Source organism: Eucyclogobius newberryi, unplaced genomic scaffold (assembly GCF_026437365.1).
Source record: "Eucyclogobius newberryi isolate DKJ021-1_F unplaced genomic scaffold, fEucNew1.0.hap1 SCAF_1, whole genome shotgun sequence".
Lineage (NCBI taxonomy): Eukaryota > Metazoa > Chordata > Actinopteri > Gobiiformes > Gobiidae > Eucyclogobius > Eucyclogobius newberryi.
In genome coordinates this window covers 8,044,330-8,065,491 of record NW_027315723.1, presented here as the reverse complement: position 1 = coordinate 8,065,491, position 21,162 = coordinate 8,044,330, and the positions used below count along the sequence as shown (strand labels likewise).

Genomic DNA, 21,162 nt, shown 5'->3' with positions numbered 1-21,162 from the left:
GAGGAGAATGAACACTCCATAAGGAGTACCAGGGTTTGAGAGCTATTTAGACCAATGTTGATTGGATTTCTATATTAAGCCTCACTACTGACTTTAGCCAAGCATACTTATCTTATACTTTTCTCATACGGTTGAGGTCAACATAGGGGTTTGTCCCTTATAAACTTATTGACAATCAGGCATGTATTAAAAAGAGTCTTGTTTATTCACAATCAAATAGCTCAAGTAAAAGTAGGCTGTACCTGTTGAAGCAGTCAGTTGAGACCTCTCCTCCAGGTCTAGTGTAGCACTGGTCCAGTCTAGTCTGTGTGAGGACCTGCTCCGCCTGCACTCACCAGCAGCACACTGCTGGTTCTCTCCACTGTGTGACACCATCAAAGATTCATGTGATCAATATAAGCTCAGCCTGAACATCACATTTACTGCTGGTCTGGCTCTGGCTCATGCAGCTCATCAAGTGGAAGTGAACAACAGAATGAAAAGTATTACTACTACCTTTGTGATCAAATATGTATTGGTGTTATTCATATTTTATATATGTTTTATATATATTTATACACCTATTCCAATGCGCCTTCAACAGGGTAAAAAAAGGCAATAATCAGATGAAACCCAATACAAGATTTTTGCATACCCTTCCTCATATAATCAGCCCGGTCCAGTGTGAAAATAAACTGTTTTCAATTTGGATTGTTGTCCATGTTGGCCAAAGAGGACCTGAACCAAAATGATGTATTTATACAGCAGAACCAACAGTGTTCAGGAAGTGGACATCTTAAAATATCTGAATCTAGAGAATAGATTATTTATGTTAATATTAAAAAACTGTCCAAAAATAATTGACTGATTGGAATCCTTTTTAAGCTTGGATTATCCTTCCTGCACGGAAATGAGACGCACGGAGGGCAGCGGAGAAGGCGTCGGCAGTATTTATAGTCTGTGCGGTTCATGCAGCGGCAGACGGAAGAAATCTGAGCTCGCTGCGAAGAAATCCCGCTCATTTCCGCGCTGACCGTCTGCGTAGTTACACAATTTCTCTGACGTTGGAAAATCGGGTCTGTGCGGACACTGCCCGAGGGGGCGTGTCTGCCAAAATGTGAATATCGCCTGGCAGACTCTGGCGGATGCGTCAAGCGTAAAACTAGCTTTAGTTCATGTCCCTGAAGGTGGCAGACCCCCACCCAAAAAGTTACATAGCCCACCTTTAAATGCAAGGAGGGAGCCTGCGAACCATGATGGCCGCGTGCCTCAATTTGAGAAACCCTGTCCATAAGACCTCCCGGGGCTTTCAGACGTTTGTCCAAATTGTGTTTCCATGGAGATCTATTGTATTTATGTATGCGAGGTGTTCATGATGTAGATGTGAGCGCGCATTTAACAGCACGAGACAAATCCTGCCAGGGGAACAGGAAGTGAGGGTTTTGTGGTGATTTAACTCATCATTTTGGGGGAAGAATCTATGAAATATAAGTCAAATTTAAATTCAGATTCATTATTTTGTTTTAAAATACAATTAATGCCACACCCACATTTTAGCGCCTCCGCTGGTATTGTTCTCCTTTTACTATCGTGTCTTTATAAATGTAAATGAATGGCAAGAAATACATTATTTTGCGAGCATAGATTAAACTGATTTAAAGTTCATATGCATATCACTGTAATATCTCATGTAAAACCTGAATCCATGTAGTTTAGACATCTACAAACAAGTTCTGAAATGCATGGTATTCTTATATTAGTTCAAGTTCCTGGACAGGATTAAAATGTGCACTGTGAATTTAATCTTAATTTAAATTCAATATCACAATCTATTCATACAATATGTGGCAAATATTATGCCTATATTTGGTTAGTCTCTAAATGTACAGTTTTTAGATGATTTAATAATGTTAATGATGTGTTAGTGTTTCTATAATAGAGACAACCTGCCCCAGCTTTTCTGTACCATTTTCTTCTCTCACCGTTTGATAAACCAGAATAAATCCATGAACTTCATTTTGTTCGGAAAAGTGAATCGGTCTAAAGCTGATGGTTTAACATGCACCTATAGTGAAAGTGTGAGTGGGCGGGCCAGTTCAAACAAGTGCGGAGGCAGAAGAAAAGACCAAGTATGACACACAATGAGGAACTATTTCAGGAATAATACTGCTCTGAACATAAGATAACTAAGATCTAACGGCGAGAATATGTTTGCAGTTTAGACATTCAGAGCGAAAGACCAAAATCTGAACAGTACAACACTGAACAAACAAAGAATGCTAAAATGACAACGTGCACTCTAAGGGAATCTTGAATAAAAATGTCGATGCTTTACCTGGAACGTTCCTCATCATTTATTCAGTTACAGATGTCTTTATATCACTCATATTGTAATCTTACTGCGAGCGACACGTCAAACTAAAATCTATGCCATGGAGCCGCTGTCTGCTCAGGTTTACTTTCATTGTCCCGTTTGCAGAAGGGGTAGATAAAGGACACTTTCACTCAGCCCACAACCGTCCAACTCTGACTCGCACATCTCATCCAAGGAAAGAAAGCGAATCCGTTCAATTGTGTATAATCCCAAAGCAGTATCAGTAATGAAAGTGCGTGTAGCCTGCAGTGTTCCTGTTGTTTATCTGGTTTTCTACAACCGTTTGTAGATGTCAGATATTAAGCAGAGCTGTGGTCGTTTATATATGTCATTAAACTGTAGTAGCTCTTTCACATGTGGTTCGAGTTCTCACTGGAGAGGATGTACTCACCAAGAGTAAAATCTAATAAACCCACATGAAACTTAGATCAAACCAGACAAATACAAATGTCCCGATCAGACTGGTGACGATGACAATCAACTATGAAGGTCTGATACGTACAACTGAGCAACCAGGGACACTTTTGTATTCTTTAAACCTGTCATCCTCAAGTTGACTTTCTAAACTTAAACACCATTGTTATTTAAAAGGGGAAAAAAGGTGGGAAAGCAATATTTAAAGTTGTTGTAAATGTTTGTTTTTTTTTATATCATGTTGTTGTAAATAGTAAAATATCACTTTTCTGTCAAATATAGGCTATTTAATCTATTATTGAATTAATTTCATGTCATCTTTATTAAGGATACAAGTGCAGAGAGATGCCTAAGGGCAAAAAAACATATTTTTTTAAATATTACTTGGCATGTTTGGCGGGCCGGATTATAAAGACAAACGGGCCATATGTAGCCCGCGGGCCGCAGTTTGCCCATCCCTGTTCTAGATAATCTGCTGCTTTATTTACACGTCAAAGGTAATGCTCTCCCACTGCTGATGCTGGTGCTGTAGATACTGAGCTTCCACTTGTTCTAATTCCTAACCGATACAATGTCCATTACCCAGCATGCATTGTTTTTCCATTTAAACTTTATTTGGTGAGCAGAGCACCATCTTAAAACCAATGGTAATCTACTCTAGTGGGGAAATCACATGCCATCATTTTAAACCTAAAGTTGCTGGTTTAAGACCCGTTCTTGGCTCAGAAAGAGTTACTGCACAGTCACACACAGTTCATAGTATAGTCAAAACAGTTCAAACATTTCAAATATCACGACAGCAAGAGAATGTATAGAGGCACTTTTTGTTTCTATACATTGTTTTTTTTATGTGTTCAAATTGGGTGCATGTGTGCTACTATATTGTGTTGTTCCTGTCCTGGTCTGGTGCCCTGCCCTGGTTTGTCATTTCCTGCTCTTTTATCACATCGAGCTAAAACATGAATCTCCAAATGGCACTTAGTCATTTAGTACGAGAGGAGCGAGTGAGGACACAGATGGTGCCGCTGGGAAAAGTTAAAGCAGGATGAGTAAAATATGCCATTTACAATCTTATGTCATTATCATTCGTCCCATTCTTATATTGGACTGTCACATTTGAATATAAAATCTCCAGAGATATTGAAATGTCCCTTTGCTCATGGCTGACACTGAAGCAAAAGAACCACCCAAACATGGAAGGTCTGACTTTATTTGGCTGGATTTGACGAGGGATTCAAATCGATCACATCATTCATGGACTGTATTTAAAATGTATATATTTCACTGCACTATTCTGTTCTTTCACTTTTAATCAGATCGTCTGAGTCATCATTTCAGATGGAGGGCGGGGCCTGTATGACTTTAGGGAGATTCAATGTTTTTGCAAGACATTATGCAAACGTATGATCCGTCCTGATGAACGTCATCATTATTTGTTTGGAGTCATATTAAACTTATGTTTTAAAGACTTTTCAACTGACAACAGTTTTTGTTTTATGAGGATGATCCAGTGATGACAGAGAGATGAACCATAAAACAGGTCAACAAAACAGAAATCTGATTGTTTAACAGCAAATTCACTATTCACTGGATATTTTAATGCTATGTAGCTTCAAAAATAGTTGAATTCAATATATTGCTTACTTGTATATCTTCCTTTACTGTTACTCCATTGAGACTAAAGCTAGTTTGTGCATCAGACTGAATTGTGAGAGCATATCTAGCATACCTCCGCAGTGACCTCCCGCTCCTAAGGTCCACTCTTCTTTGCTCCTGTCTCTGCTCCTCTGTGCACGAGCGCTGGAGAGGACAGAAATAAATGCCATTTAAGTCCACAAAAAACACAGGCCGGAGGATCAAAAATGTACTGGGCTAAATTGAGACTCAAACTGTGGAATAAGTGAAAATGTTCTGAGAGCTCTGTGCCAGTCTAAACTAAGCTCTGCCCACTGTAATAGCACTTTAAAAACAATAACTGTAGACTCAGACTGGTGTAATTTAACATATGTGCCTTTGACCTTTTAAGTTGTTTCAATAATGGAATGCATTTTTGTTGCTAGCATTTAATTCCTGTTGCACAATGATTTTAACCTTCTCATGGTCCTTTTATGTGAACCTGTATGACTTTTAATGCAGTTCAACTACATGAACCTTTTGCTAATTCACCTATAGCATAAAACATGACAGTGTTGATTATTGTATCTTTATAATTATTTCTTTACAGCTCAATTTTGATTGATTTTTGTTATTTCTCTTTGACTTCCTTGTTTTTAAGGAATGTATTTTTAGATGGAAAATGATACGTTTGAGAACCAGGAGCGTATGAAAACTGGGAATGATTTTCCTGGTGTTGAATGACTCATGTTTTCAGAGAGTTGTGGAGATGTGGACCGTTTCACATACAGTCCAGCACGTTCTCTCCACATCTATGCTGACTGCATACAAACTTTAGAGGATCTGATTTGGCGATTTGAGAGCGTTCAGAGCAGGTAGGACAGTGACACAACACAGACACCAGAAGTCCATTCCTCTGCTCTGTAGGCGCGTCCTCCCCATCGCACCGCAGGGAGCTGACCCCTCGGCCTCCGCCTCGCTCCCAGACCCCAGAACTTTTCCCACAGACAAGCAACAAGCATGAGAAAGCAAGAGCGTCCCCTGAATGTAATATGTGCACGTTTTACGCATTTTCAGGCCCGATGACAACAAACAAACACTGGTCTGAGAGGAAAGAGAAGTATCTGGAGTTAAACAAAGCAAAGAAAGTTCATCTCTATGTATCAACAATATTTTAGACGCTCTGCTCCTCTGACTCTGCTCCTCTGGCTCTGCTCCTCTGTCTCTGCTCCTCTGACTCTGCTCCTCTGACTCTGCTCCTCTGTCTCTGCTCCTCTGGCTCTGCTCCTCTGGCTCTGCTCCTCTGGCTCTGCTCCTCTGAGTCTGCTCCTCTGGCTCTGCTCCTCTGGCTCTGCTCCTCTGTCTCTGCTCCTCTGACTCTGCTCCTCTGGCTCTGCTCCTCTGGCTCTGCTCCTCTGACTCTGCTCCTCTGACTCTGCTCCTCTGTCTCTGCTCCTCTGACTCTGCTCATCTGGCTCTGCTCCTCTGGCTCTGCTCCTCTGGCTCTGCTCCTCTGTCTCTGCTCCTCTGACTCTGCTCCTCTGACTCTGCTCCTCTGACTCTGCTCCTCTGGCTCTGCTCCTCTGGCTCTGCTCCTCTGGCTCTGCTCCTCTGACTCTGCTCCTCTGGCTCTGCTCCTCTGGCTCTGCTCCTCTGACTCTGCTCCTCTGGCTCTGCTCCTCTGGCTCTGCTCCTCTGGCTCTGCTCCTCTGGCTCTGCTCCTCTGGCTCTGCTCCTCTGTCTCTGCTCCTCTGGCTCTGCTCCTCTGTCTCTGCTCCTCTGGCTCTGCTCCTCTGGCTCTGCTCCTCTGGCTCTGCTCCTCTGACTCTGCTCCTCTGACTCTGCTCCTCTGACTCTGCTCCTCTGACTCTGCTCCTCTGGCTCTGCTCCTCTGGCTCTGCTCCTCTGACTCTGCTCCTCTGACTCTGCTCCTCTGACTCTGCTCCTCTGTCTCTGCTCCTCTGACTCTGCTCCTCTGGCTCTGCTCCTCTGGCTCTGCTCCTCTGGCTCTGCTCCTCTGGCTCTGCTCCTCTGACTCTGCTCCTCTGGCTCTGCTCCTCTGACTCTGCTCCTCTGGCTCTGCTCCTCTGGCTCTGCTCCTCTGACTCTGCTCCTCTGACTCTGCTCCTCTGACTCTGCTCCTCTGGCTCTGCTCCTCTGACTCTGCTCCTCTGGCTCTGCTCCTCTGGCTCTGCTCCTCTGACTCTGCTCCTCTGACTCTGCTCCTCTGTCTCTGCTCCTCTGACTCTGCTCATCTGGCTCTGCTCCTCTGGCTCTGCTCCTCTGTCTCTGCTCCTCTGACTCTGCTCCTCTGGCTCTGCTCCTCTGGCTCTGCTCCTCTGACTCTGCTCCTCTGTCTCTGCTCCTCTGGCTCTGCTCATCTGGCTCTGCTCCTCTGGCTCTGCTCCTCTGGCTCTGCTCCTCTGACTCTGCTCCTCTGACTCTGCTCCTCTGGCTCTGCTCCTCTGGCTCTGCTCCTCTGACTCTGCTCCTCTGACTCTGCTCCTCTGTCTCTGCTCCTCTGACTCTGCTCATCTGGCTCTGCTCCTCTGGCTCTGCTCCTCTGGCTCTGCTCCTCTGACTCTGCTCCTCTGGCTCTGCTCCTCTGACTCTGCTCCTCTGACTCTGCTCCTCTGGCTCTGCCCCTCTGGCTCTGCCCCTCTGACTCTGCTCCTCTGTCTCTGCTCCTCTGACTCTGCTCCTCTGACTCTGCTCCTCTGGCTCTGCTCCTCTGGCTCTGCTCCTCTGGCTCTGCTCCTCTGACTCTGCTCCTCTGGCTCTGCTCCTCTGGCTCTGCTCCTCTGGCTCTGCTCCTCTGACTCTGCTCCTCTGGCTCTGCTCCTCTGACTCTGCTCCTCTGACTCTGCTCCTCTGACTCTGCTCCTCTGGCTCTGCTCCTCTGACTCTGCTCCTCTGTCTCTGCTCCTCTGACTCTGCTCCTCTGACTCTGCTCCTCTGGCTCTGCTCCTCTGGCTCTGCTCCTCTGGCTCTGCTCCTCTGACTCTGCTCCTCTGACTCTGCTCCTCTGGCTCTGCTCCTCTGGCTCTGCTCCTCTGACTCTGCTCCTCTGGCTCTGCTCCTCTGACTCTGCTCCTCTGTCTCTGCTCCTCTGACTCTGCTCCTCTGTCTCTGCTCCTCTGACTCTGCTCCTCTGACTCTGCTCCTCTGGCTCTGCTCCTCTGGCTCTGCTCCTCTGGCTCTGCTCCTCTGACTCTGCTCCTCTGACTCTGCTCCTCTGGCTCTGCTCCTCTGGCTCTGCTCCTCTGACTCTGCTCCTCTGACTCTGCTCCTCTGGCTCTGCTCCTCTGGCTCTGCTCCTCTGACTCTGCTCCTCTGTCTCTGCTCCTCTGACTCTGCTCCTCTGTCTCTGCTCCTCTGACTCTGCTCATCTGACTCTGCTCCTCTGGCTCTGCTCCTCTGTCTCTGCTCCTCTGACTCTGCTCCTCTGACTCTGCTCCTCTGGCTCTGCTCCTCTGACTCTGCTCCTCTGACTCTCCAAAGCAAAGAAAGTTAATCTCTATATGCATATTTTAGATGCCGCTGAACTGACTCCTTTCCCCAGAACACAGCACCATAAAAACACTGCTGGTGCACTTTGTCCACACGCTCTTAATGAGGAGGATCACAGTGCTCTCTGCTCACTCTCCATGTGTGACAACAGATTGGTTTGAAACAAAGCACAGCCTTGTTGAACATCGCTCGGATGTAAATGTACCGGGGGAAATGGTGGAGGGACGTGGTTCGTGACAGCGAGCTGATGGAGCTCATCATGGTGAGGCAGCAGCACCTGATGGAGCAGGACTCATGTCACACGGCTCGTTTATTCACTTTACTTATGTTTATCTACAGACAACATCAGAGGTGACCCGACCAACCCCTGGACATATTGTTCTTCTGGACCATCTCAACATCCTTTCACTGCTCCTGTCTGCTCCTCTGACTCTGCTCCTCTGACTCTGCTCCTCTGACTCTGCTCCTCTGACTCTGCTCCACTGTCTCTGCTCCTCTGACTCTGCTCCTCTGACTCTGCTCCTCTGGCTCTGCTCCTCTGACTCTGCTCCTCTGGCACTGCTCCTCTGGCTCTGCTCCTCTGACTCTGCTCCTCTGACTCTGCTCCTCTGGCACTGCTTCTCTGACTCTGCTCCTCTGACTCTGCTCCTCTGGCTCTGCTCCACTGTCTCTGCTCCTCTGGCTCTGCTCCTCTGACTCTGCTCCTCTGACTCTGCTCCTCTGACTCTGCTCCTCTGGCTCTGCTCCTCTGACTCTGCTCTTCTGACTCTGCTCCTCTGACTCTGCTCCTCTGACTCTGCTCCTCTGACTCTGCTCCTCTGACTCTGCTCCTCTGACTCTGCTCCTCTGACTCTGCTCCTCTGACTCTGCTCCTCTGGCACTGCTCCTCTGACTCTGCTCTTCTAACTCTGCTCCTCTGACTCTGCTCCTCTGACTCTGCTCCTCTGACTCTGCTCCTCTGACTCTGCTCCTCTGACTCTGCTCCTCTGGCACTGCTCCTCTGACTCTGCTCTTCTAACTCTGCTCCTCTGACTCTGCTCCTCTGGCTCTGCTCCTCTGGCTCTGCTCCTCTGGCTCTGCTCCTCTGTCTCTGCTCCTCTGGCTCTGCTCCTCTGGCTCTGCTCCTCTGTCTCTGCTCCTCTGGCTCTGCTCCTCTGGCTCTGCTCCTCTGGCTCTGCTCCTCTGACTCTGCTCCTCTGACTCTGCTCCTCTGACTCTGCTCCTCTGACTCTGCTCCTCTGACTCTGCTCCTCTGGCTCTGCTCCTCTGACTCTGCTCCTCTGACTCTGCTCCTCTGACTCTGCTCCTCTGTCTCTGCTCCTCTGACTCTGCTCCTCTGGCTCTGCTCCTCTGGCTCTGCTCCTCTGGCTCTGCTCCTCTGGCTCTGCTCCTCTGACTCTGCTCCTCTGGCTCTGCTCCTCTGACTCTGCTCCTCTGACTCTGCTCCTCTGGCTCTGCTCCTCTGACTCTGCTCCTCTGACTCTGCTCCTCTGACTCTGCTCCTCTGGCTCTGCTCCTCTGACTCTGCTCCTCTGGCTCTGCTCCTCTGGCTCTGCTCCTCTGACTCTGCTCCTCTGACTCTGCTCCTCTGTCTCTGCTCCTCTGACTCTGCTCATCTGGCTCTGCTCCTCTGGCTCTGCTCCTCTGTCTCTGCTCCTCTGACTCTGCTCCTCTGGCTCTGCTCCTCTGACTCTGCTCCTCTGTCTCTGCTCCTCTGGCTCTGCTCATCTGGCTCTGCTCCTCTGGCTCTGCTCCTCTGGCTCTGCTCCTCTGACTCTGCTCCTCTGACTCTGCTCCTCTGGCTCTGCTCCTCTGGCTCTGCTCCTCTGGCTCTGCTCCTCTGTCTCTGCTCCTCTGACTCTGCTCCTCTGACTCTGCTCCTCTGTCTCTGCTCCTCTGACTCTGCTCATCTGGCTCTGCTCCTCTGGCTCTGCTCCTCTGGCTCTGCTCCTCTGACTCTGCTCCTCTGGCTCTGCTCCTCTGACTCTGCTCCTCTGACTCTGCTCCTCTGGCTCTGCCCCTCTGGCTCTGCCCCTCTGACTCTGCTCCTCTGTCTCTGCTCCTCTGACTCTGCTCCTCTGACTCTGCTCCTCTGTCTCTGCTCCTCTGGCTCTGCTCCTCTGGCTCTGCTCCTCTGACTCTGCTCCTCTGGCTCTGCTCCTCTGGCTCTGCTCCTCTGGCTCTGCTCCTCTGACTCTGCTCCTCTGACTCTGCTCCTCTGGCTCTGCTCCTCTGACTCTGCTCCTCTGACTCTGCTCCTCTGACTCTGCTCCTCTGACTCTGCTCCTCTGTCTCTGCTCCTCTGACTCTGCTCCTCTGACTCTGCTCCTCTGGCTCTGCTCCTCTGGCTCTGCTCCTCTGGCTCTGCTCCTCTGACTCTGCTCCTCTGACTCTGCTCCTCTGACTCTGCTCCTCTGGCTCTGCTCCTCTGGCTCTGCTCCTCTGACTCTGCTCCTCTGGCTCTGCTCCTCTGACTCTGCTCCTCTGTCTCTGCTCCTCTGACTCTGCTCCTCTGTCTCTGCTCCTCTGACTCTGCTCCTCTGACTCTGCTCCTCTGGCTCTGCTCCTCTGGCTCTGCTCCTCTGGCTCTGCTCCTCTGACTCTGCTCCTCTGACTCTGCTCCTCTGGCTCTGCTCCTCTGGCTCTGCTCCTCTGACTCTGCTCCTCTGACTCTGCTCCTCTGGCTCTGCTCCTCTGGCTCTGCTCCTCTGACTCTGCTCCTCTGTCTCTGCTCCTCTGACTCTGCTCCTCTGTCTCTGCTCCTCTGACTCTGCTCATCTGGCTCTGCTCCTCTGGCTCTGCTCCTCTGACTCTGCTCCTCTGACTCTGCTCCTCTGGCTCTGCTCCTCTGGCTCTGCTCCTCTGACTCTGCTCCTCTGACTCTGCTCCTCTGGCTCTGCTCCTCTGGCTCTGCTCCTCTGACTCTGCTCCTCTGTCTCTGCTCCTCTGACTCTGCTCCTCTGTCTCTGCTCCTCTGACTCTGCTCATCTGACTCTGCTCCTCTGGCTCTGCTCCTCTGTCTCTGCTCCTCTGACTCTGCTCCTCTGACTCTGCTCCTCTGGCTCTGCTCCTCTGACTCTGCTCCTCTGACTCTCCAAAGCAAAGAAAGTTAATCTCTATATGCATATTTTAGATGCCGCTGAACTGACTCCTTTCCCCAGAACACAGCACCATAAAAACACTGCTGGTGCACTTTGTCCACACGCTCTTAATGAGGAGGATCACAGTGCTCTCTGCTCACTCTCCATGTGTGACAACAGATTGGTTTGAAACAAAGCACAGCCTTGTTGAACATCGCTCGGATGTAAATGTACCGGGGGAAATGGTGGAGGGACGTGGTTCGTGACAGCGAGCTGATGGAGCTCATCATGGTGAGGCAGCAGCACCTGATGGAGCAGGACTCATGTCACACGGCTCGTTTATTCACTTTACTTATGTTTATCTACAGACAACATCAGAGGTGACCCGACCAACCCCTGGACATATTGTTCTTCTGGACCATCTCAACATCCTTTCACTGCTCCTGTCTGCTCCTCTGACTCTGCTCCTCTGACTCTGCTCCTCTGACTCTGCTCCTCTGACTCTGCTCCACTGTCTCTGCTCCTCTGACTCTGCTCCTCTGACTCTGCTCCTCTGGCTCTGCTCCTCTGACTCTGCTCCTCTGGCACTGCTCCTCTGGCTCTGCTCCTCTGACTCTGCTCCTCTGACTCTGCTCCTCTGGCACTGCTTCTCTGACTCTGCTCCTCTGACTCTGCTCCTCTGGCTCTGCTCCACTGTCTCTGCTCCTCTGGCTCTGCTCCTCTGACTCTGCTCCTCTGACTCTGCTCCTCTGACTCTGCTCCTCTGGCTCTGCTCCTCTGACTCTGCTCTTCTGACTCTGCTCCTCTGACTCTGCTCCTCTGACTCTGCTCCTCTGACTCTGCTCCTCTGACTCTGCTCCTCTGACTCTGCTCCTCTGACTCTGCTCCTCTGACTCTGCTCCTCTGGCACTGCTCCTCTGACTCTGCTCTTCTAACTCTGCTCCTCTGACTCTGCTCCTCTGACTCTGCTCCTCTGACTCTGCTCCTCTGACTCTGCTCCTCTGACTCTGCTCCTCTGGCACTGCTCCTCTGACTCTGCTCTTCTAACTCTGCTCCTCTGACTCTGCTCCTCTGGCTCTGCTCCTCTGGCTCTGCTCCTCTGGCTCTGCTCCTCTGGCTCTGCTCCTCTGTCTCTGCTCCTCTGGCTCTGCTCCTCTGGCTCTGCTCCTCTGGCTCTGCTCCTCTGACTCTGCTCCTCTGACTCTGCTCCTCTGACTCTGCTCCTCTGACTCTGCTCCTCTGACTCTGCTCCTCTGACTCTGCTCCTCTGGCTCTGCTCCTCTGGCTCTGCTCCTCTGACTCTGCTCCTCTGACTCTGCTCCTCTGACTCTGCTCCTCTGACTCTGCTCCTCTGTCTCTGCTCCTCTGACTCTGCTCCTCTGGCTCTGCTCCTCTGGCTCTGCTCCTCTGGCTCTGCTCCTCTGGCTCTGCTCCTCTGACTCTGCTCCTCTGGCTCTGCTCCTCTGACTCTGCTCCTCTGACTCTGCTCCTCTGGCTCTGCTCCTCTGACTCTGCTCCTCTGACTCTGCTCCTCTGACTCTGCTCCTCTGGCTCTGCTCCTCTGACTCTGCTCCTCTGGCTCTGCTCCTCTGGCTCTGCTCCTCTGACTCTGCTCCTCTGACTCTGCTCCTCTGTCTCTGCTCCTCTGACTCTGCTCATCTGGCTCTGCTCCTCTGGCTCTGCTCCTCTGTCTCTGCTCCTCTGACTCTGCTCCTCTGGCTCTGCTCCTCTGGCTCTGCTCCTCTGACTCTGCTCCTCTGTCTCTGCTCCTCTGGCTCTGCTCATCTGGCTCTGCTCCTCTGGCTCTGCTCCTCTGGCTCTGCTCCTCTGACTCTGCTCCTCTGACTCTGCTCCTCTGGCTCTGCTCCTCTGGCTCTGCTCCTCTGGCTCTGCTCCTCTGTCTCTGCTCCTCTGACTCTGCTCCTCTGACTCTGCTCCTCTGTCTCTGCTCCTCTGACTCTGCTCATCTGGCTCTGCTCCTCTGGCTCTGCTCCTCTGGCTCTGCTCCTCTGACTCTGCTCCTCTGGCTCTGCTCCTCTGACTCTGCTCCTCTGACTCTGCTCCTCTGGCTCTGCCCCTCTGGCTCTGCCCCTCTGACTCTGCTCCTCTGTCTCTGCTCCTCTGACTCTGCTCCTCTGACTCTGCTCCTCTGTCTCTGCTCCTCTGGCTCTGCTCCTCTGGCTCTGCTCCTCTGACTCTGCTCCTCTGGCTCTGCTCCTCTGGCTCTGCTCCTCTGGCTCTGCTCCTCTGACTCTGCTCCTCTGACTCTGCTCCTCTGGCTCTGCTCCTCTGACTCTGCTCCTCTGACTCTGCTCCTCTGACTCTGCTCCTCTGGCTCTGCTCCTCTGACTCTGCTCCTCTGTCTCTGCTCCTCTGACTCTGCTCCTCTGACTCTGCTCCTCTGGCTCTGCTCCTCTGGCTCTGCTCCTCTGGCTCTGCTCCTCTGACTCTGCTCCTCTGACTCTGCTCCTCTGACTCTGCTCCTCTGGCTCTGCTCCTCTGGCTCTGCTCCTCTGACTCTGCTCCTCTGGCTCTGCTCCTCTGACTCTGCTCCTCTGTCTCTGCTCCTCTGACTCTGCTCCTCTGTCTCTGCTCCTCTGACTCTGCTCCTCTGACTCTGCTCCTCTGGCTCTGCTCCTCTGGCTCTGCTCCTCTGGCTCTGCTCCTCTGACTCTGCTCCTCTGACTCTGCTCCTCTGGCTCTGCTCCTCTGGCTCTGCTCCTCTGACTCTGCTCCTCTGACTCTGCTCCTCTGGCTCTGCTCCTCTGGCTCTGCTCCTCTGACTCTGCTCCTCTGTCTCTGCTCCTCTGACTCTGCTCCTCTGTCTCTGCTCCTCTGACTCTGCTCATCTGGCTCTGCTCCTCTGGCTCTGCTCCTCTGACTCTGCTCCTCTGACTCTGCTCCTCTGGCTCTGCTCCTCTGGCTCTGCTCCTCTGACTCTGCTCCTCTGACTCTGCTCCTCTGGCTCTGCTCCTCTGGCTCTGCTCCTCTGACTCTGCTCCTCTGTCTCTGCTCCTCTGACTCTGCTCCTCTGTCTCTGCTCCTCTGACTCTGCTCATCTGACTCTGCTCCTCTGGCTCTGCTCCTCTGTCTCTGCTCCTCTGACTCTGCTCCTCTGACTCTGCTCCTCTGGCTCTGCTCCTCTGACTCTGCTCCTCTGACTCTCCAAAGCAAAGAAAGTTAATCTCTATATGCATATTTTAGATGCCGCTGAACTGACTCCTTTCCCCAGAACACAGCACCATAAAAACACTGCTGGTGCACTTTGTCCACACGCTCTTAATGAGGAGGATCACAGTGCTCTCTGCTCACTCTCCATGTGTGACAACAGATTGGTTTGAAACAAAGCACAGCCTTGTTGAACATCGCTCGGATGTAAATGTACCGGGGGAAATGGTGGAGGGACGTGGTTCGTGACAGCGAGCTGATGGAGCTCATCATGGTGAGGCAGCAGCACCTGATGGAGCAGGACTCATGTCACACGGCTCGTTTATTCACTTTACTTATGTTTATCTACAGACAACATCAGAGGTGACCCGACCAACCCCTGGACATATTGTTCTTCTGGACCATCTCAACATCCTTTCACTGCTCCTGTCTGCTCCTCTGACTCTGCTCCTCTGACTCTGCTCCTCTGACTCTGCTCCTCTGACTCTGCTCCACTGTCTCTGCTCCTCTGACTCTGCTCCTCTGACTCTGCTCCTCTGGCTCTGCTCCTCTGACTCTGCTCCTCTGGCACTGCTCCTCTGGCTCTGCTCCTCTGACTCTGCTCCTCTGACTCTGCTCCTCTGGCACTGCTTCTCTGACTCTGCTCCTCTGACTCTGCTCCTCTGGCTCTGCTCCACTGTCTCTGCTCCTCTGGCTCTGCTCCTCTGACTCTGCTCCTCTGACTCTGCTCCTCTGACTCTGCTCCTCTGGCTCTGCTCCTCTGACTCTGCTCTTCTGACTCTGCTCCTCTGACTCTGCTCCTGACTCTGCTCCTCTGACTCTGCTCCTCTGACTCTGCTCCTCTGACTCTGCTCCTCTGACTCTGCTCCTCTGACTCTGCTCCTCTGGCACTGCTCCTCTGACTCTGCTCTTCTAACTCTGCTCCTCTGACTCTGCTCCTCTGGCTCTGCTCCTCTGACTCTGCTCCTCTGACTCTGCTCCTCTGACTCTGCTCCTCTGTCTCTGCTCCTCTGACTCTGCTCCTCTGACTCTGCTCCTCTGACTCTGCTCCTCTGACTCTGCTCTTCTGACTCTGCTCCTCTGACTCTGCTCCTCTGACTCTGCTCCTCTGACTCTGCTCCTCTGACTCTGCTCCTCTCGCTCTGATATAGAAAGTGATTTAACTGTTGCCAGAACTACTTGTGCAGTTATACAGAGTTATCGCATTATTGTAGGAATCCTCACTGACCGTGGAGTAGTTTTTATTTGTGTGCATCCTTGGGAGGAAACTGCCGTTGTCATATTTTACTACACAAAAATAAATTTAATTAAATGGTATTAAATAAGATAATAATAAAAGATGTTGAACTTCATGCAAGTTTTTGTTTCATGTATTGTAGATTGTGCTCAAATGTTTCAAAGTCGATAACCATAAACTATTTTTTTTTTTTCAGTTGAACCCACATTTAACTAAACTGATGTCTCACCTACTCTCCATCTCAGTTTTAAACTATGGACTCTTTAGGTTAATGCTCTGATATCGGCTCGGTATAAGGGACAACCCAACAGAACTTTTCCACTTATCTATCTCCATCTATCTGGAACAGAGCTGGAGCAGGAGGAGACTATGAAGGAGACGGAGCTTCAGAGCATGATCAAGTCCTCAGACACACCAGTCGTCAAGGCAACAGCAGAGTGGAGGCGCACACATGAGAGGAGCGAGGAAGCGCTTTCCAGAGGCCAGAGCTACGGAGAAGATACTGGGCCCAGAGAACATGTAGGTGGTTTCCATGTAGCTTCAGCTGCCTTCAAGATGGACCAACATGCCAGAAAGAGTGGGTGAAAGAGAATGAGATCATTTTTATCAAAGTCTTTGTCATATTTTTGATTTAATGAAGATTCGTTGAAACTTTAGTCTTGCTTTATATTACAATAGAGGTATTATAATGAATTATTATGAAATATAATGAAATATATTGATCAATGTCGAGATCAGTCAGTCAATGATCAGCGCGGGACTGTTTTGTGTGTGTGTGTGTGTGTGTGTGTGCGCGCGCATATGCGTGTGTGTGTGTGTGTGTGTGTGCGCATATGCGTGTATGTGTGTGTGTGTGTGTGTGTGTGTGTGTGCGTGCGCATGCGTGTGCATGCGTGTGCATGCATATGTGCATGCATATGTGTGTGTGTGTGTGTGTGTGCGTGTGCGTGTGCGTGTGCGTGTGTGTGTGTGTGCGTGCGTGTGCGTGCGTGTGCATGCATATGTGTGTGTGTACGCAGGAACGGCAACAACATTCAATAAAGTGAATGATTCAAAATTGTATTTGCCGTAGGTTTGACTGAGCCACCACGTCATTAATAAGCTGCTTGGATGTTTGGTCTGCATCACATCAAGATGTTTATTAGTTAAATTATGATATGTAAGTAGCAAGAAGCCAGAAGGCCAACAATTTGTCCGCATTTGGCTCCCCGGCCATAGTTTGGCCACAATTGATAGAGATATAGATTAAATAAAGATTATCGATTAAAATAACAATAAAGCTGAATAAAAATAAATCATGATTGAACAATGTGAAGATTCATGATGTAAATTGTGGTTAATTTGTCTGTCATAAGGAGAGGCGGGGTCTGGAGGACTCTACAGAGTTTGTTCATTCCTGGCAGTCCGGTTTCCCCCATCAACCCAAAATAATAGGCAACATCCTCCTGCCAAGGTCCTGACCAGGCCCATAAAGGGAACCTTAAGCTCCTTTGCACTGAAAGATGAACTTGAACTTGCAGTATACAGTGAGGAATTTTGCAAACAAATAAATTTGACTGTATATTGTTGTATATGTATTGCTCACTGTAAGTTTTTTGTGTTTTTATTGTTTTATTCTGTGTTTTGTGAAGCACTTTGTGACTTCTGTCTGTGAAAGGTGCTATACAAATAAAAATTTACTTTACTTTACTTTTACTGAAAAATCATGCAATGTGATTTCTGGATTATAATTTCTTTAGATACTGTCTCTCACATGAACATTTCAGACCCCTCCATCATTTTTAAGTGGGAGAACTTGCAAAATCGCAGGATATTTGATTACTTACTTTCCTCACTATATATACAGAGGTGTGCCTGATTTATTCATTCAAAAAAGTGTGATGAGTGAGGTATTGTAGTCAAACGAGAGAACAAGTGTAACCACTGGTGCAAAAATACTCCTCTAACTGTGATCCAGTAACTGTCTTACCTTTAAAGAAAAAACATTCTTCAGTTTACACATGTAGAGAGGAGCCAGACGGTGAGCAATTTAAACAGTAATCGTTTCTGACAAATATTCAAATTTCAGACAAATATAGCAGCAGGTGTACATAATAATGAGAGCTCATGGAATTAAATGAAAAAGGTGTCGTCCGTGGACATTATGTTCATTTTGTAGCATTTTGGCAAAGTTTGATTGATTTGAATTGCTTATAACTTCATGTTCTATTGCTTTGTTGTTTTTTCACCGGGAAGCACTATGTAACTGTGTCAGACATGTACAATACAAATTATGCTATTATCATTAGGCCCGGGCGCCACAAGCTGGCGAGAGGCTTATTAGTTCCGTAAGGCCGTGCGAAGCACGGCTGCGAAAGTGCGCACGTAGTCGAGCGCGAAGCGCTCGCCCACTTCCAAACACTCACTAACGCACTCCTCCACTCATGCACGCCCCGTGCAGACTAATTAGTAGTAGGAAAATGGAACATTACCGTTGTAAACAGGCGAAGCCCATGCAAAAGTGCGCACTAAACGAGTGCTTTATATGGGGATGACGACCGGGAAGTAAAAAATATTATTACGGCAACGCCGTCCGCCCAACCAAATGTCGGCCATATTGGTTCAAAAATGGCTAAGCATGACTCAGGAGTTTTTCCAAATGTCGTACTTTAACGAACTCCTCCCAGGGCGTTGGCCCTAAATAGCTGAAATTTGGTGAAAATTGTGCTGAGGAGTGGGACATCAAAATGTATTCAAATTACATTGATTGCTGTCACGGTCTCTGTGCGGCGAAGCCGCAAACTGTAGCTAGAATTTCAGAAATTTCCCAAATTTTAAATTTGCTGCCGTTTGCGCAGATAAAGTCCGAATTGCGTCAAATTAGAATCAGTTGTTAAACTCTTTGCCCTAAACCTACTTAAAGTGAAATAAAATTAATTTGGCGAGACAGCGCCCCTTACAGATTTTGTATGGAGTGTAAAATGTTTGGAGAAATTTTAAAAAATTTGACAAAAATTCAATTTTGGCATCTCGATCAAAAAAGTCAATGAGACCCATGTCATAATTGTCGAAGACAGAAACCTCCCATGTTATTCCAATGGGGAAATCGCCAGATCTCTGAAATTTGAACATGCTTATACTTAATACTTTCACAAACTCCTCCAAGGGCGTTAGCCCTATTAAGTTATCCACATTTTTATTCTAAGAGTCATGGTCTCTGTGCAGCCAAGAATTCAAAATAAAATTGCTTTTTGAATGGTAAAACGAAGGGGAGAAGATGTGACAGCGTCATGGATTCAGCAGTAGGTGTAATAAAAGGAAAACAATTGGGGCGCGTTAGCGCCCCCTCCTCTTGCGGCGTGTCGGCGGCGGCGTGGCGAGGGCCGATCATTGTCATATATATATATATATCATATATTTATTATTATTATTATTAATATAAACATTGGCATTTCTATTTAAAAAATGTTTTCAGGCCAAAGATTGTATGAATTGTTCTGCTTCTGGGTAAAAATGCTTGATTCAGTAAAGCTAAACAAAGGACTACAATGCCACTGAGATGACAGAAATGTGTAATGCTGTGAGTTTGTAGCTGCTATTTTCATGTGGCAGATGTGTCCCCATTGAGGAGGCTATTTTTAGGCCAGCTCCACTCTATGGTCACAGTAATATCAGCCAATACATTTCAATTGGCTATAGAACGTTAACATTGGTATTATACCTCTGTAAATGTTTTGAAGATGCGAGGTCTTTGATGAATGAGTTAGAGGCACACGGCCACCTTTACTCGACCAGCTGGACCTTTATCCGGGGGGAACCAAATAACAAGACTGACTAAAGACTTGATCACTTTACTTGACTCACATATGTGAAGATGCAGAATGTATCGCACATGAAAAGCCAAAGATCTTATGGAAAGTTACTTGAAGATAAATAGTTGTCATTGGTAAAAACGTGACAGAATTGCTGCCAAAAATAAAGATTAGAGATTAGAGAGAATTAATATTTAATACCTCAATTAGGCCAGGCCAATTAATTGAATAAATGTAATACATTTTTTTAAAACAGTTAGGCCAATAGTTACACAAATATCTAGACACAATACTAAATGAAACAATTGTCAATGCAAAAATGTAATTCTAATTGAACCAAAATGAAATCAGACTACATGTATGTAAATATGTGTTTTGATGCTGCTTGTTTGATTGTAAGGTGTCTTTAGGTGTCCTGAAAGGCACCATTAAATACATGTAATTTTTATTATTAGTAGTAAAATAAATGTAATTGAATTGAATGAAAATGAGCTTCCCCTCTTTGAAAGACCAGCAGTCACTGCTGACTGTGATTACAATTGTAATTGTCCAATGTGCTAAAAAAATAAATAAAAATACAAAAATATATATTTTTACATTATTACCAATCCCTAATTACTCTCTTTCATTTTTTCATTGTCTCAGTAACAAAGTAACAATATTTATGTACCAAAATGTGCCTGAAAATGTTTTGGTTGATCACACAAAACATGAATGGACTGTACAATTAAGCACAAAAAGGCAGAAATATCACTTTATATCCGTTTGGGAGATTACACTTGACGTTCTGTCTCTTTTTAAAGTTATTTTCTATGTATTTCTTTTCAATTCTAGACGATATATTTGATGTTGTAATTTTGCATACAGGTATTTCCAAAATTGCGACATGATCCTTTTTCATCCATCACACATATAAACTACATACACTACAGAGCTATACATAGGATTTAAAGTGGTCTTTCTGACACTTTGCATAAAAAAGCTCATAATGTTAAAATGGGTACAGCAATAATAGACCTAATTCATCAGAGGGAAGGAGATTACTTTGCCTAATTAAAAAGAGAGCGAGAACCAATGACCTGAAGTTATTAGAAACTATTGTAAAACTATTGTCATTACGTGAACACTAAAAATATTCTATAACATTTGACACTTGGACATAAAACCTTCAGCCTGGATGTTACTCAGAATAAGAGCTATTTAAACACGTGTGGTCTTTGGGTGTTTCCATTCTGTTTGCGTCTTTCCACTGTTGTCTCTGTGACTGAGGCGGACAGAACAAAGCGGAACTATGTCGCACAAATCATAATCTTCCTCACAGCCATAATTAACTCTTACCTTTTGTACTTTTATCAATATTCAGCTGGAAAAGTCCGCTCTCTTCCTCTCTTGATGGCGTCAGCAGCCAAGTTCCACCGTTAACTTCAGCCCGCGCCGCCTCTTTCCGCTCGTAAACTCCGCACAAACGGCTGGGAAAGCGTCAGACAGTGGCTATGAAATACAAAACAATGTCAAATAAAGTTAGATGGTTAAATAATGTCCTAAGCCGCGTTCCTTTGCCCTCTCATCCCGGCCTAGTGGCGCTTTTTCCGAGGAAGATGTGGCACGGAGCTCGGTTTTCATCCGGCGGGACTATGTTACAAGCTGAGGGCTTAATTTGTGTAATTTTTGTGGAATAATATCGTATTTTAAAGCTGTTTCGTGATCAATTCTGGTGACGTTGTTTTGATTGAAATAAGTCGTAGAAACTTGTGTTTGATAAAGCGTTTCACTGGTTGTGTCCGAGCGGCTGTGGTTGTGCGGTGGGTGGACTCCCCCGCGGCGGAGATGGTACAGTCCAAAGAAACAGTGGAAAAAGCGCCTATCGCCGCTGGGACTATTATTAGCGCTGTATCTTAAATAAACTTTGAGAGTTTGTCCCAAAACCATGAGAACATGCACAAAACATGGCTCATTTTTGTCATTACAGGGCCTCATCTATTTATAAAGCTGTGG

The 21,162-nt window shown here is 47.7% G+C and overlaps 1 long non-coding RNA gene across 1 annotated transcript; it reads right to left on the bottom strand.

Annotated features, from left to right (window-relative positions):
• Positions 1 to 260: 260 nt before the first annotated feature.
• On the bottom strand, positions 261 to 20,784 carry LOC140364559 (uncharacterized). The gene is made up of 3 exons (XR_011927716.1): positions 20,506 to 20,784; positions 4,497 to 4,567; positions 261 to 361 (listed from the first exon to the last, which is right to left on the bottom strand). It is a non-coding gene; the product is annotated as an uncharacterized lncRNA (long non-coding RNA).
• Between the last annotated feature and the right edge of the window lie 378 nt (positions 20,785 to 21,162).